Source organism: Antechinus flavipes, chromosome 1 (assembly GCF_016432865.1).
Source record: "Antechinus flavipes isolate AdamAnt ecotype Samford, QLD, Australia chromosome 1, AdamAnt_v2, whole genome shotgun sequence".
NCBI lineage: Eukaryota > Metazoa > Chordata > Mammalia > Dasyuromorphia > Dasyuridae > Antechinus > Antechinus flavipes.
The window spans coordinates 503,179,374-503,195,049 of NC_067398.1; the positions used below are offsets into that span (position 1 = coordinate 503,179,374).

Sequence of the window (15,676 nt, forward strand, 5' to 3'; positions counted from 1 at the left end):
TTTATCTGAAAGTTGAAATCTTGATTAGATTGATTCTAATGTTAACTTTATGTGAATAAGTAGGAATTTCTACAGACAAATGATAGTAGCTATAAATTGACTCAGCAGAGCCCTAGTATCTGTTCATAATTTTATAAATGTATAAAATAGTTTTAGTTTTTATAATCACTCTTCAGGATGTCATCCTGAGCATCTTTTCAGATTGCATCCTCCTTAGATGCTGTACTTTGTAGTGGATGTGATTTTTAGAAATAAAGGATTGTTGATTTTCTGTGGTTAATAGTCTTTCATTAGCATATGATTACTGTAACGCCAGGATATTGCTTACCTCTTTCAGATAAGTAATGTACCCAAGATGATTATAATTTTGCCTGCTGTTTCTATGAAACCATTACTAGTTTGTGAAGTCATTGCATCTGACCTATAGCAAGGAAAAATGAACCCAAAAGTTATCCAGAAAATACATAAAAATGAGATTAATATTCCAAGAAGTTCTTTGCATAATGAGTCTACCCAACTGCAAAAAAACAAAAGTCAGTAGTTAGCAAAGTCATCACAGGAACTAAAAGACTGCTGAGAGATTGGCAAAGGATGAATTTTTGCATTTTTGCTGAATATCATAAGCAGAAATTGTGAAATAATTAGAGTTCTTCACTTGTAAATAGTTAGGAAAATTTTAATGTAAAAGGTGTTGGTAATTATAAATCTCTTTTGAATAATGCAGCTCCAAGAGATGTCAATGGAGAAACTTTTGAAAATGACTTTGCTAAGATGCCTTTATACGTCTTCTTGAAGATAGCTCAAAGAATCAACTCCTTGTTCAAATGTAAATTTAAACATCATGTTATTTTTATTTTGATTATTAGTATTACTGCCAGTGCTAGTGTTGATGATAGTAATAATATACTTCTCTACTTGACAATATAAAACTGAAAGGTTTTTGTTTGTTTTTTACCTAAATCTTTGAGGTTATATTGGAAAAGCCACTGAATCTGAAGAAAGAGGACTCCGGTCTATAAGCCTGCCCTGTCACTGAATATCTATATGACTGGCAACTCAAGTAAACCACTGGACCACAGTTTTCTCACCTAAAACTATGAGAAATTTGGAAAGGATAAACTCAAAGGTCTCTTTCAGTTCCAATTGCATAATCCTGTAAGCTAGGAGAATAAGGTGATAAGTCAATGGAAGATTTCCAATGTGAAGCCCTATGGTGCAGTAGGTCTCTTAAGAAAAAAAAAGTTTATAGGAAATATCAATTGATGGTTCAGGTCATAGTAGTAAAATAAGCACAATAGATTAGGTGACCTATAAGGCATTTTCTCACTTAACTTTTAAGATTATATTTTTCAAAATTTATATATGGTCATTGAGAGATTGAATAGTCTTAAAAAACTGTTCTCCATTTTCTGTTGAATCAATTCTAAATTTAATTCAATGTTAAAGGCTTCCTTAAGTGACACTATTTATAATGGTCTTAAACGTTTCTTTTTACTTCTGAAAGGTAAAATCTTTACCTCTAAAAAGGTAAAATACCTGAAAGATTATATGCAGAATACGATACTTCCTTAAGGAGCAAGAAATAGTTTGGGCGTGGTCACAGAATATGCACAAACGAGTTTTGTGGCTCACAGAATTAAAAAATCTGCAAATTAGAGGGGTCCTCACAGGCCATCTGGTCCAATCCATATCTGACTTGGAATCCCTTCTACAATATGCTCAGTAAATTGGTCATACAGACTTCAAATAAAGCTTTCTAAAGTAGAAAAGCTCATTACTATCTAAGGCTGTTCTTTTTACTTTTATAATAAGGTAAGTAGGTGGACTTATCTTCCACTATAGCTCAATATGAACCTTTCATTAATGATATGAATTGGTTTTACTCCCTCTCTAACTCTTGTTACCAAGCATCTATAAGCATTGATTAGAACAATTAACCTGAAATCAAGAAGACTAAAATGTGAATCCTGTTTCAAATATTTACTAGATGTGTGACTCTGGGCAAGTCGTTTAACCTCTGTCAGCATCAGTTTCTTCATCAAGAAAATTGGAATAATAACAGCACTCGTCTTACAGGATTGTTGTGAGGAACAAATAATTAAATATATGGAAAGCATTTTGCAAACCTTTAAAAACTATTATAAATGCTGGATATCATTATCATGATCATCAATCATTTTTAATGATTTTGCCATTTCCATTAATCTATAGCCCAACAGAACCAGCTGTGATATATTTCCTAATGAGTTTATTTAATACTGATTTCTCCCTTTTAAAATCCTTGTTACATCCATTATTCATGTCAATCAACAACATTCCATGTATACTTAGACATTAATTGCTTTGTGGCCATTTTTTAAAAGCTTTCCAATGAAATTATAAGTACCTTTCAAACAGAGTCCATGTTTTTTTGGCATCTCCTATTGCTTGGTATATAACAGATACTCATTGGATAATTGGAAATGATTCTTCTATAACACCATCACTCCCTTCTCCTCCATACTGATTGGTGCTCAGGGACTACAAATTCATTCAAAATTTAAACAAAGGATAATATGAAGATAGCACAAATTGGGATTTAGATAGCATTTGAATCATTTATGCAATTGCTCCCCTACAATAATAAATACAATTTAACTGCATATATATAACAAACATGTGTGTGAAGTATATATATTAATAATGTATGCACAAACACACACATATCTGAAATCTCATGTGATTGTGACTATTTTAGATTAAAGGCAATACTATCACAAATGCATTAAATTCCTACTGACATAGCTATTATGACTACTAAATATTGAAGAAAAAAATAAAACATAAGACCTTGAGTTAGAATTCCAGAATCTAGAAATTAACAAATTTAACAATGCATTTTGGAAAGGGCTTCTTATCTGGAGCCTACTGCAAATATTTTGTGTGGTTTCAAGTCAGTCATTATAAGCTTCAGTTTCTTCAGCTGAAAAAATGATTTGATCCTAACGTTATTAAGCCCCAAATCTCCCTTTCTAGTTCTAGTTCTGATCATATATTGATCTCTAATATTATTTTAATTCTTGATATTTCTGATTCATAATGAAAGCTCCCATGACCCTGACAACAGCAACTATGCCTAATGACAATCACAGTAATAGTGAAGAAACTGAGATTCAGAGAAGTTGTGACTTCCCTAGAGTCCCACAGTTACAGTAATAAGTGTTGAAACAATCAACAAGCATTTATTAAGCACTTACTAGGTGTCAGGCCCTGTGCTGAGTGCCAGGATTCAAAACAAGGTGTTATATGAAGAGAAAAACAAAACAGCTGAAGATGAAATCCATATTATGATAAGATAATAAGTTGTTAGGCATTCACAAATTGTTGAATTAAATGAATTGAAAAGTAAGAATAGCATTAAGTTTTAGAGCAAGTTATTACACACAATGAAATGATGATGAATATTCTTCACAAATGTATTACAAATAGCTCGTATAAGTTGTTACCTATTACATTTTCTCCTGAAGACAAAGTTGGGTAGAGCTATAGGACAAGAACATATTTATTAGGAGACCTCATTCATCTCTCATCTGTATGAGTGAACATGATCCTTAAAATGTCTGGATATTTTCAGTTAGTAGTAACTAAATGGAACAGACCTCCTTCTGTTAGGGGGTTATAATCATTCTACTTTCTCCCCACCCTCAGATTTTTAGTCCTTAACACATGGTCTTAGCACACTTTTCTTGGAATGCAATTTCTTTGTATAACATTCTATACATAGAATTGCACAGATTATATATATTGACGGAAGCAGTACTTGAACATGTAAAGGATAGAGCACTTGAAACTTTAAATAATCATGTATTTACTCACCTTCCCAGTTCTGCATCCCAAACCCAGGACGAGGAATTTACTCAGCAGGTGCTCAGGTCAAAACAATAATTCTAGGATTAGCGCAAAATACATAGGTAGACCTGATGGTTGCAGAGCCATAGAGAAAATGGGGACCATTAGGCATTCCCCAGCTCAACACCACTGTCCAAGATTTCTTGTATCCCTTGCTGTCACTCAAGACTCACAAGACCTTTGTTTCAACCTAGCACCCTAAAAAAATGTAAAATATCAGAAACAGGGCTAGCCGGTTCTTATTGCTCTTTAGTAAATTGAAATAGAATTATACTTGTAAGTCAATAAAAGAGAATGTGGTGGGGGCAAACACGAAGACACTGAAGACAATTTTTAGTTTTCATCAATACCTGAATTTTAATGTCTTGCAGCTTGAAACAGCTCATTCTCTGGCTGATGAAACCTGAATGTTGAAAGTGAGCACAATCTATAGAATGGCTTAAGCTGATAAGATGAGATTTTCAGTAGAAAGCTGCATTGAGACCCAGAGTGTATTTTAGAATAAATGGAAAGGTTTCTAACAGGCATTGAAAGTGGCTGGATCATTTTCCATGAACCCAAGGTGATCTCCACTGATAATAGCGTAACTACAGTTCTGCTAAATCACCACAACTGCTCATTTCCCATTTGAACCAGAGCACATCTAGCTCACAGCAGTTTCAAAAAACTAGGTTCACCTTGGTATTATGGATGGAGTGATCTCAGTATGGGTATTCTTCATTATTATGTGAAAATTGAGTAAAGCAATGAGCCAGCATCTTATTGGGCTAAGTATTTTCTAAGATACTTTGCTGGTTACATATAACCTATTATCATTATTTATCTGCTGGAGTTTTCACAGTAAGGTTTTTTTCCCCCATTTATTTATTTAAAGGGCTCAGCTTCTGCTAAGGAAGGAATTTTATTTTGAATTTTTTTAACCCATAAGGGTTTTAATGCATAAGGATTATTTTATTTGAAAATGACCTTGAAAAGATAAAATTAAATGAGTCAGACTGAGATTAATTGATGTTATCTCTTTTTTCTCCTTTCTAGAGTTCAAAAAGTTAAGTATAAAAACATTGGTTACTGATTTAAAGAAAAAAAAATTTCTCCATCATATGAATGACATATGCTACATGAGAAAATGGACTCAGAAGTCCAGGCTTGTTATTTACTAGCTGTGTGTTCTTGAATCAATTCACTTTATCTTTCAGAGTCTCAGTTTCCACATCTGTAAAATGAGTAAGTTTAATCAGATGATCTTTTTCAGGTCTCTTTCAGGTCTAACTTGCTCTGTATAGTTATAAGACATCCACAGTGCTATGGTGTGGTGATAGTTGTCCAGGCATTGGTTCATTTGTCTTCCTGATTTCTGAATAGTCCACAAAATCTCACTCTAATATCTCATCATGGTTAGAAGTTACCCTCATTTCTCAGTAACTACCATCAGTAAAAAGCATAAAGCTTTTTAAAGACTGGCCACAACCCATTAAGCTTCTTAGAAAATGAATGTTGTCCCTTGAAAAATATATTGTTCAGAAATTATTTAAATATATTTTATTGGTACAAAAATAGATACTCTCTGCTGCAGGCCCACTCCAATACCACATCCTGGCACAGAGGTAGGTCCAAGTTCTTGAAGATTAAATCAGTGGGCTGTGACAACTCTACAAGCTAGCAAAACTTACTATATACTGGACATTGTGTTACTATACAAAAAACAAACAAACAAACAAAAAAAAAACCTAGCTAATCTAGTGCTCACACCAAACCTGATAAGTAAATGTTATTATTAGCTGATGAAATTGAAGACAACAGACCTGCTTGAGTGACTTGCTCAAAGTCACAAAAACTAATAAGTATCTGAGGCCAAATTTCGGTGTTATAGGTCTTCAAAGATTTATCTATCCACTACACCAGGAAGCTATCTCTAATGTCTATTGTTTGAGTTCTGAGAAGCTAATTTCCAGATTAACAACAAGGGTATAGAAACTTTCAAAAAACCCATTTCATGAAACATTGAATAAGGTAAATTAGAGATTTAGTGTATGTCTAAGGAGGGGAGCTCTGAAGATCAAACACCTCCTTGAAATAAGCATGAATAGTTGCATTATTTTAAAATAAAGTGATTTAAACCTTAAACTTGCTTTGCACCTGCGCGCACACACACACACACAGCAGTATATATACACTGCTTTGGTTTTTGGATTGAGGAAGAAAATGTAAATACAGCGTGTGTCTATATAAAGATAAAAATACAACCGGATAACTTTATCTCCATTGTCAAATAGCTATCTTATCTGAATGAGAATGTAAGTTACTCAAGGACAATCCTGACCAGCAGTACCTATTCCAGAGGATCTAGGATAATATATTTTCTATGCATAAAATAAATGTATTGATGGTCATTTAATTGCATATGGCATTTAAAAATTGGACTGCACCTAGAATTTCAATGGGGATTCCCCAATGGGGAAACTCCCTGTGCCAAAGATTATGGGCAATATTTCTGTAACTCTTAGTCTTAGAAGGTTGTTTATAGCTGGGATACTGAGAGAGAAAGCCAATATAAGACATTCACTTGAATTCAGATTTTCCTGACTCCATTATGCATAATACCTTCCATATCTGAGCATTTCTATAATTCACAACAAATTGCCTTTCAAGGCTCTCCTTAATATTATAGAAATGAGTCCTTATTTTTTGCAGCACTATTATTCATAGAAACTTGTTTCATGTGGGAATTTAATCAGTACATAAAAACCCAATAGACCCTTCTTAAAGTTTAAGAAAAACAAATAAGCAGCTCTGAAAAACAGAAGCTCACACTTATATTAGCTTTGTTTTCTAATTGAAAGCTGCCTCAATTCATGCTTCCCTAATGAAGTGCAATGTAACCCTGACGGAAATAACTTTGGGTAATGGGATGAATTCTATTAATCTACTTATGAAGGACTCTGTTCATTAATTAGCCTGGACAGCACAAGAGCAAAACAACTATACTCCTGATTCAGAGTGTCAGAGGGAATCTAATTAGAAATTAGTGGCTGAACGGACTGAAATATTTTCATTTATACTGATACCAATCTAAGTATACTCTGCTATGATTATGAATCCTCATTCTCTGTATGAGGCAGATGGGTAGAAGAGGAAGAAAGTCTGTAATCCAGGAAAAGTGAGACAGCAGAAGGATATACATCAAGGTCATGGTTCACTTTGAAATAGTCAACTTTAAACTTTGCTAAGATAAAAAAACTAAGAATAGGTCAATTAAAAAAAAAAGGACACATTTCTCTAACACTTGAATGCTTAAAAAGTATAATTTATGTTTTGCAACAATGTTGCAAAAAAAAAAAGAATTATCATTCCTTTTTTGCAATTGGGGAAACTGAGGTTCAGCGAGTTTTTCATAGTCAGGCAGCTAGGAAGTATCAGTCATGATACCAGATTTCCTTATGCCCAGTCTGCACTCTTTGAACCATGATTTTTTTTTTATTATTTCATTTTAAAGAGTCATAAAATTATACAATATCAATAAATTAAAATAAAATAAATTATACAATATCAATGATTGTGTTGTTTAAATCCTTATTTTATGAAGGAGTAACTGAGACTCAAAGCAAAATGTCTTATAAATTGAAGAGTGAACATCTTTACCTGCCACCTTAGGATTGCCACTCCATGGAGCTGTTTCCAAATGACTGGAAGAACATAGCTGATTATATCTGATGAGTGTTATAGTTGACAGGGTAGGCTATTCCTTCTCAATCCTAATTTATGCAGTAGGTTTATTCCTATAAATGGAAGAAATAATTACTATAATCAGTGAGTTGCTCAAGGACATTAATTAAACTACCTCACTTTAAAATTTCAGTTAGATGGATGCTGCCAGTATCAGTGATAGACACTGAATATTTATTAAGTACCACAACCCACTCAAAACTCACTACTTGGAATTCTTTCCCTCCCTTCAAGACCCAATACCTTTTACAGATAAACTAGCCTAATGGTAAAGATTTTTAGAATATTATTCTCACAACAGGTAGATTTGGCAAGTTATTGAGATATAAAACATAGGTTGTAAAAGTTTTAACTAGATAATTATGGATGAGCTGTAGATACCAAGTGATTTGATTATTTTTAAAACTAAAAAACTCAATCATTAAGGAAAGTAGAGAAAAGTATAGAAGGAATTGTAATAAGTATCTGTTATTTATATTTCTGCCATAGCCAAATTATTGTTATGTCTTCCAAGTATAGAGATGATATCTCTCCTAGGACTCAAAGAATATCTCTTCATATCTGGGTCACTAGGAAAAATTAATTATTTCTAAAGGAACTAGATATAGGTATTTAATGGCAAAAATCAAAATCTGAAAAAAGACTTAATTCATGTAAAGATAATGGAATATAAAAGGGTGACCAAAAAAGGAATGAAAGTATATGTGGGGGGGGGGGGTGGCAAAGCCTAAGATAGAATGAAATCTTAAGAAATAAACAGATTTAAGGATTTTCCTGAAGAAGTTATACAAGTCAGAGTTGGAAGAAACTATTTGTCTTCCCAAGAATGACATTGTCAAAGTAACTATCGTGTGAAAGATCATCCCATAAGAATCAAAAGAAAAAGAAAAAAGGGGTTGCTAGTAAAGAAATTTATTTCCAGGAATACTAAAATAACTTTTTTTTTATTAAACCTCATAATACCAGAGAAGTTTGCTGTCTTCCTAGGGCATCAGTTCAAGACATATTTAAGAACTTACCAAGTTATCAAAATGGAGGCCAACTATCTGTCTCTGGTAACTCACAAAAATATAATGATAATACTAAAAGTAATTATGATTTTAAAAAGGTTTAGCAAGGAATTGGAGACCAGAGAGACCCATGTTATGTTTTTCTCATTGAGAGTAAGGAATCCAGAGCATAAAAATAATTTGGGAATTGAATGGTTGGATAGAAGGTGGTATTTTAGAATAGGATTTGGACTTGTGTAATTATTTGATTTGAAATACAGGAGTGATAGATTTCTGGCAGATTTGGTGTATATTTAATAAAATAACAAAGGTCTGTAAGAATGTATTGGCTAGGTGTATTGGAAATTTACTCATAAGGTCTAGGTCAGAGAAAAGACTGCTTTTATATATCTTCCAAGTTAGGAACAATAAAGAACAACTGCAAAGAAGGAAGAATATTATCTAAGATACTCAGAAGTGGACAAAAAAAAAAAAAAATCCCAAGAATGAAAAGAAGCTTTCAATGAAATCCATGGCATCAAATGTCTAAGTAACAAACAAGAGAAACTAAAAATTTTACCATAAAAGAGCAAATTTGACGTTAAAGATATCTTTCAGATTTGGTGGAATGAAACTCATGATTTTGGATCAGTATACCTTATTCAAAATTAACTGAATAGGTAAAAATAGGAGATAGTATTATATATTAAGAAAATATATTCATTTGAAGAGATATAAGAACCACATCAACATGTGGCAGAATATTTGAGTTTGTGCAGGGAGAAATAGAAATAATTTTGTAATTAAAATATGTTATAGATCACTTAATCAGAAAGAAGAAATAGATAAGTGGTTTGAAAAATGTACCACAAGTTTGTCATAGCGGCAAAAAGTAGTAGTGATGAAAAAAATTTAATCATTCTGATATCTTCTTTGCTAAAAGCAGAGCAAAAATAACTTTTCTTATTTTCATAATCATTTTATACTTTAAAATATGGAAGTAAACAGGTGGGATCACATGGACAAATACGTGAAAGAGGAAGTTAGCTCAAAACAAGATAAGAAGTGCTCTAGAAAGGAATTCTAAAGATACAAGGGAAAATAATTTCAACAGGGGAGGAAAAATGTTTGAAGGAAAGAAAATTTCTGTTCATTTGGGAAAAGTTTGTTTGAAGTTGCTTATGTAGATACACAAAGAATTCACTATCCAATTTAAATTTTAAAAGAAACATACAGAATATGAAAGTAAGGTCAGATAACTAAGAATTAATTAAACAGGATTGCATAGTCCTATAAAAAACAGCATCAGGATTACTAACTTTTGGAATAAGCTAAGATTAGAAATTAAGGGCAACAAAAATATTTCTTTAGATATATTTGGAAGATAACTTGAAATTATAAAGCAAGCAGAAATGCTCTCTTGAATTTTTTCTTCCATTTTCTCTGCAAAGGAAAATAATTCTTATATTGAAAATGACTAATTAATAGCTAAAATCTCCTGAAAAACAACTCCATGGACTCTTCAATTGGATAAAATTCAGGAAGTACTGCAATGAAAAAAAAAAAAAAAAGAATCAGGGGAAGTACTTCTGGGTTTTAAAACAGAGATTTTGAAAGAATAAAAAAACAGATTATAAAGCTATAGGATAGTTTGTCCCTGGGAAAGTTCTAGAACAGACCATTAAAGCGAGAGATGGTTGTTGAACAATAGAGAACACTAGAAAAGGTAGCAGCATTTACAAAGAGTGAGTGTGATTTCATTTCATTTTTTGACATAATTATTAAACTAGTAAATGAAAAGAATGCTGTGACTATAGTTTACCTATATTTTAGCATATTATTCTTTTTATTAACAATAATCAATAATAGCAATACTATTTATTTTATTAATAAAATTTTTATTGTGTATGATTAAATTAAATATTATATTATTTATATTATTCTTATGGAAAAGATGGAGACATATGAACAAACCAATAATAATTAGATAATTAGAATTGGATACATAACCAATCTCAAAGATAATAATTAGACAATTAGAATTGGATACATAACGAATTTCAGAGCAATTTCTAGTGATTCAATGACAAATGTAAGGATGTCTCTAATATAGAACCTCAGGTCACTGTGCTTTATCTTATACTAGTTAATATTGGTAATATTTTAATAGTTTTTTATCAATGATTTGATAAAAGGAGATGACATGCTCATTCCTTCTGCAAACATAGCTGGAAAATATAAGAATAGTTAACATGGTGAGTGACAGAGTCAACAAGAACATGACAGTAAACTGAACACTGGGCTGAATGCAATAAAGTGAAATTCCATAAAGATAAATATATTTAGTAGAAAAGGAAACCTTACATCTGGATATAACAATTTAGCATGACCTGTACAAGGTAAGAGAAGTCATGGTTAGAAGTTTTTCTGAAAAAGAACTGGAGATCTTATTGAACTGCAGATTTAATGTGTTAACAAGGTGATATAGCAGTCAAAAATTCCAAGAATAGAGTTGATTTATATTAATGAAAGCACAGCTTCTAGGATAAATAGATAAAAATTCTACTATAATCCATTCCTCCAGATCTCATGTGGAGGAATGTTCAATTGTGAGTACCACAGTTTAAAAAGGACACTGACAGACTAGGGTAAGTTTACATCATGGTAGCCAGGATGATGAAAAATATTGAGGATTTGTCTTATGAGAACAATTGAAGGAATTGAATGTGTTTAGTTAGGGAAGAAAAGATTTAGAAGGTATACAATAGCAATCTTTCTAGTGTTCTCACATGTAAGTGTATTAGGCTTCTGTTTCTCTAAGATGGTAGAATTGGGAGCAATGTATCAAAGTAATAGGCTAATTTAGGGTTTAACAATTAAAGCTCTTCAAAGAAAGAATCAAAGAAAGAAAACATCTAAGATACTCAAAAGTTGACAAAAAAAATAAGCCAAGAAAGAAAAGGAGCTATGATTGAAATCCATGTCATAAAATATCTAGGCAACCAGTAAGAAAAACTAAAAGTTTTACCATAAAAGAGCAAATTGATCTTAAAGATTTTGAGTTCCAATGTTTTTCTCCTTCCTTCCCTCCCCTCCCAGATAGCAAGCAATGAGATATAAATTATACATGTACAATCATTTAAAATATATTTCCATAATAGTTATGTTGTGAAAGAAAAATAAAAACAAGAGGAAAAAAGCACAAGGAAGAAAAAAAAAAGGTAAACCACAAAAGTGAAAATGCATGCTTTGTCTGTCTAGATGTGGATGTCATTTTCCTTCCCAAGTCTAATGGAATTGTTTGTTAAACATTTTCTGAGAGAATGACATAGCCAATTGAGTTGTAGTCAGGAAGATCTGGGCTCATGATTTTCTATATGAATTTGAGCAATTTAACTTTTTAAACTTCCTCATGATCTAAATAGGCAAATCACTAAAACTATAAGTTCACTCAGTCAGTCATTAAGAATTTATTAAGCACTTTCTATGTGCCAATCCCTGTACTAACTGCTGGGGCTATAAAAGAAAGGAAAAGAATAGTCCTTGCTCTTAAAGCACTCACAGTTAATGAGAGAAAACTTGGAATAAGCTATATACAGAATAAATTGTTGTGATTGACAAGGGAAGGTACTAGAATTAAGAGAGATTGGGAAAGGCTCCCTAGAGAAGGCGAGATTTAGGTTCAACTTCAAGAAAGCCAAGAGATAAATACAAGCAAAAAGAGCAGAATTTCAGATGATGTTTCAAATTTCAGAAAAGGTAATGAGTTATACAAGTAGAGGAAGTATCTCTTACATGGGATTTCTCTATCCTAATGAAATTACAGTTCCATCCTAAAACTAATATATACTAAGCACTATTCTAAGCATATAAAAACCAAAAATAAAATTATTACTCTCAAGCATCTTATAAGAGAGAAACATTGGTGGACAGTGGAAAGACAGGAATATTAATATATTGTTGGAGAAACTGTGAATTGGACCAATCATTCCAGAAAGCAATACATAACTACATTGACATATACATAGATATACACATATAGTATGTATGCTTATATGCCCATATATGCATATGTAATATTTATAATTCAAAATATGAATGTCTATTTATAAATTCCATAATGTTTTCCACAATGGTATATATGTAAATTCAAACTAGTCATACTCTTTGATTTACAGATTTCTCTGCTTGATTTATTCCCAAAAGATCAGAAAATAGAAAACAAGGCCCTCTGTGTCCAAAATATGCATAGCAACACTGTTGTGGTTGGAAAGAAGTAAAAATAAAGGTCCTTTTTTTTTTATCAATTTAGGGATGACTGAGGAAATATGGTATGAATTAAACAGAATATTATTGAACTTAAATTTTTCAAGAGAATGAAATCTGTATGTGCTCTACAGAGAGATATAAACAAATCCAGAAAAATATTTACAATGCTATAATGGTATAATATTTTAAGAAAATGTTAAGAAGAAATTGAACTCCAAGAACTAGTGTTGGTATCAAAAAGTAAATGAAGAAATGGGTTGCATGGTCAAAGTGTTGCCCTTTTGTCATATTTGATCGATGTATTGTTTATATTTGCTTAGCAAATGTTTTTGCTTGACTTTATAAAAAGGAAGGATTAAATTTCAAGAACTGGTATGAGAAGGCATACATCTAGCAATGATGATGTCAGTGACAGGATGGTTGTGAAAATCAAATGAAATCATGTAAGTTATCATTTGTAAAGCACTTAGCATAGTGCCTGTCACATAGAAGATATTTAATAAATATTTATTCCCTTCTCCCTATGTTAAATCAATAAAAATCAATAAAACTTGTTTCTAAAATAATTTCAATAATAATCATTAAAATAATGAAGAACAATTTTGTTTGGCAAACATAACCAAAATCCAACTTTCCCTCCACAGGAAGGCAATAGCCCTTCATATTCAGTTAAGTCATTCCCAAGATATAAACTTTAATCACTGGTAACATTCTTCTGTTGCTCTTTATTCTGCTGTGAGGGTAATATGAGCTACCATTCGTTTTTTATTTGTAGAATGTCATTTTTGATTGTTCTGGGAAATGTTCTTGAAAATTTTCCTAGAAAACATTAATCAGATTTCCTTCCAATGTTTGCTACTATTAGAATTGTTATTATAATCAAAATTCTAAGGTTTTTTTCTATCATATCTGTCATCCAAGTCTGTAATTTTCTTCTGTGTTGCTTCCATATTTTCATAGTTGATTTGTTATAGTGGTGAAGGGGTTAAGCAATCTGCAGGATGAGATAGATTCAATGATGGAAAACAAAAAGTCTCCTCAGTAGTGTTTCCAATGATATTTTTTAGCTTCAACTTTCTCTTTAAAAAGGCAAAACCTTACTTTTTTACAAGAATTATGTCTCAATTAATAAAAAGAGAAACAATAGATGGGGATCAATCCTTCCTCACACAATTCCTTAGGAGGTTGGTTTATAGTACAATCATGAGAAAACTATAAAAATATCAAAGTATTAGAAATTAGGTAAAGATGGCTAATGATTAAATTAAAGGACATATAAGTAGTATAGTTACCAATAGAGGAATTACTTCTTCCACCTGTCCTAAGAGCATGAATTAGGCATGTATGGAAGAAGGTTGGGAATGAAGCTATTTCTAAAAATAAAGCTGAAATCAGAAAGGGTAAATCTTAGAATAAAAACACTTTTAAAAAATAGAAAACATGATGTTAAGAGTCTCCATAATGAGCATATTACTATTATTTCATTCATTTCATCATTTTATGGAATTCAGACAGAAATTGTCTGGGATTGAGCTATCTTGCTAGTATTCTTTTCTATTTAATATTCTATGGATTGATTATTGCACATTTTAGTTTAATAAAATAATTTTTTGTATTTGAACAAAATAGTAGGATGCAAATTTATTTCCCCTGGATTCACTAAACACATCTTGTTATAATTCTAGTAACAGGAAAAAAAAAACAGGAATCATATGCATTTATTCCTATTCTTAATTTGGAGATCTTCTGGGTCCCTATAGTTTCAAAACTTTTTGCTCCATGTAGATTATATATTTTAAGGATTTAATTTAAATCTATTAAAATGGTTCTTAAATTTTGCATTTTGGGATAAATTATGTCTGGATTTCTGTAAGCAACAGATCATGATAATAGCTTATTGGTTGACTTCTTTAGGATATTTTGAGATTTGTATTTATAATATGGGAATTTGGGATCTAGTCTACAATAGATAAAAGTTCCTAATATACAATAATTCCGGTCATCTTTTCTGTCTAAAATCTTGCTAGATTTTTTGGCAGATGCTACATCTTTGCAACCTATAATGATATGTTTCTAATTTTGCTTACATAATCTATTATTGATTATTGCATCTAGACTTTTAAAAGTTAATAATTTCAAGTGGCCCATGATATGTTTCTAAATTGCCCACATAAATTTTTCCCATAAACAAATAACTGCATCAGCCCTTTGTTCAACTCTTCTTTGTCAAGATGTTGGCTAAGTTCATAAAATGTACATGAAAAGCTTTTTGATTCTATTCTTAGATATTGGCCATTTCATAGATCATTTTAGAAGCACACTAAATCATTCTGCTTGTGTTTAATCAATAGGATGTACCTATTTTCAGTTTCTACTGTTGCTTGGTGAAATAGTAATGTTTGCTCATTCTAAAGTAGTTATGTAATTTTTTTTTATTTGTTTAAATATGATATTGGAATATCTATTAATCTTTTTTCTTTCTTTTATGTGACAAATCTTTAATTTTCCATGTGTCCCTCAGAGTAATGAACCTATGTTGTCTAAATATCATATAGTGTTTTTGTTTGAATGTTTTCCATGTTTGTTGCAGTCCATTTTACAATTCCAAAAGTGTACATTAAGATCACATATTTCTTCTATCCATTGTTTCTATGTGATATCTGGATTCCAATCAGAAGTCTTCAGTCAATTTTTGCTTCAAATTGCATTAAGAATTTTGGATTTATCAGCTCCAGATGTCCTTTTGATACAGCTGAAGAAAGATTTCATTTGTTTGTGGTGGAAGTCTAGTTTAATATAATCTATAA

General features: G+C 31.5%; 1 long non-coding RNA gene across 1 annotated transcript in view; it reads right to left on the reverse strand.

Moving 5' to 3' along the window:
- The window catches only part of LOC127543998 (uncharacterized), a 305,773-nt gene that overhangs the window by 271,139 nt on the left and 18,958 nt on the right, over window positions 1-15,676 (reverse strand). The window contains exons 2-3 of the long non-coding RNA XR_007949356.1: window positions 7,528-7,664; window positions 3,856-3,956 (exon numbers count right to left, since the gene is read on the reverse strand). This is a non-coding gene — a long non-coding RNA (uncharacterized LOC127543998). The remainder of the gene's footprint in view (window positions 1-3,855; window positions 3,957-7,527; window positions 7,665-15,676) is intronic.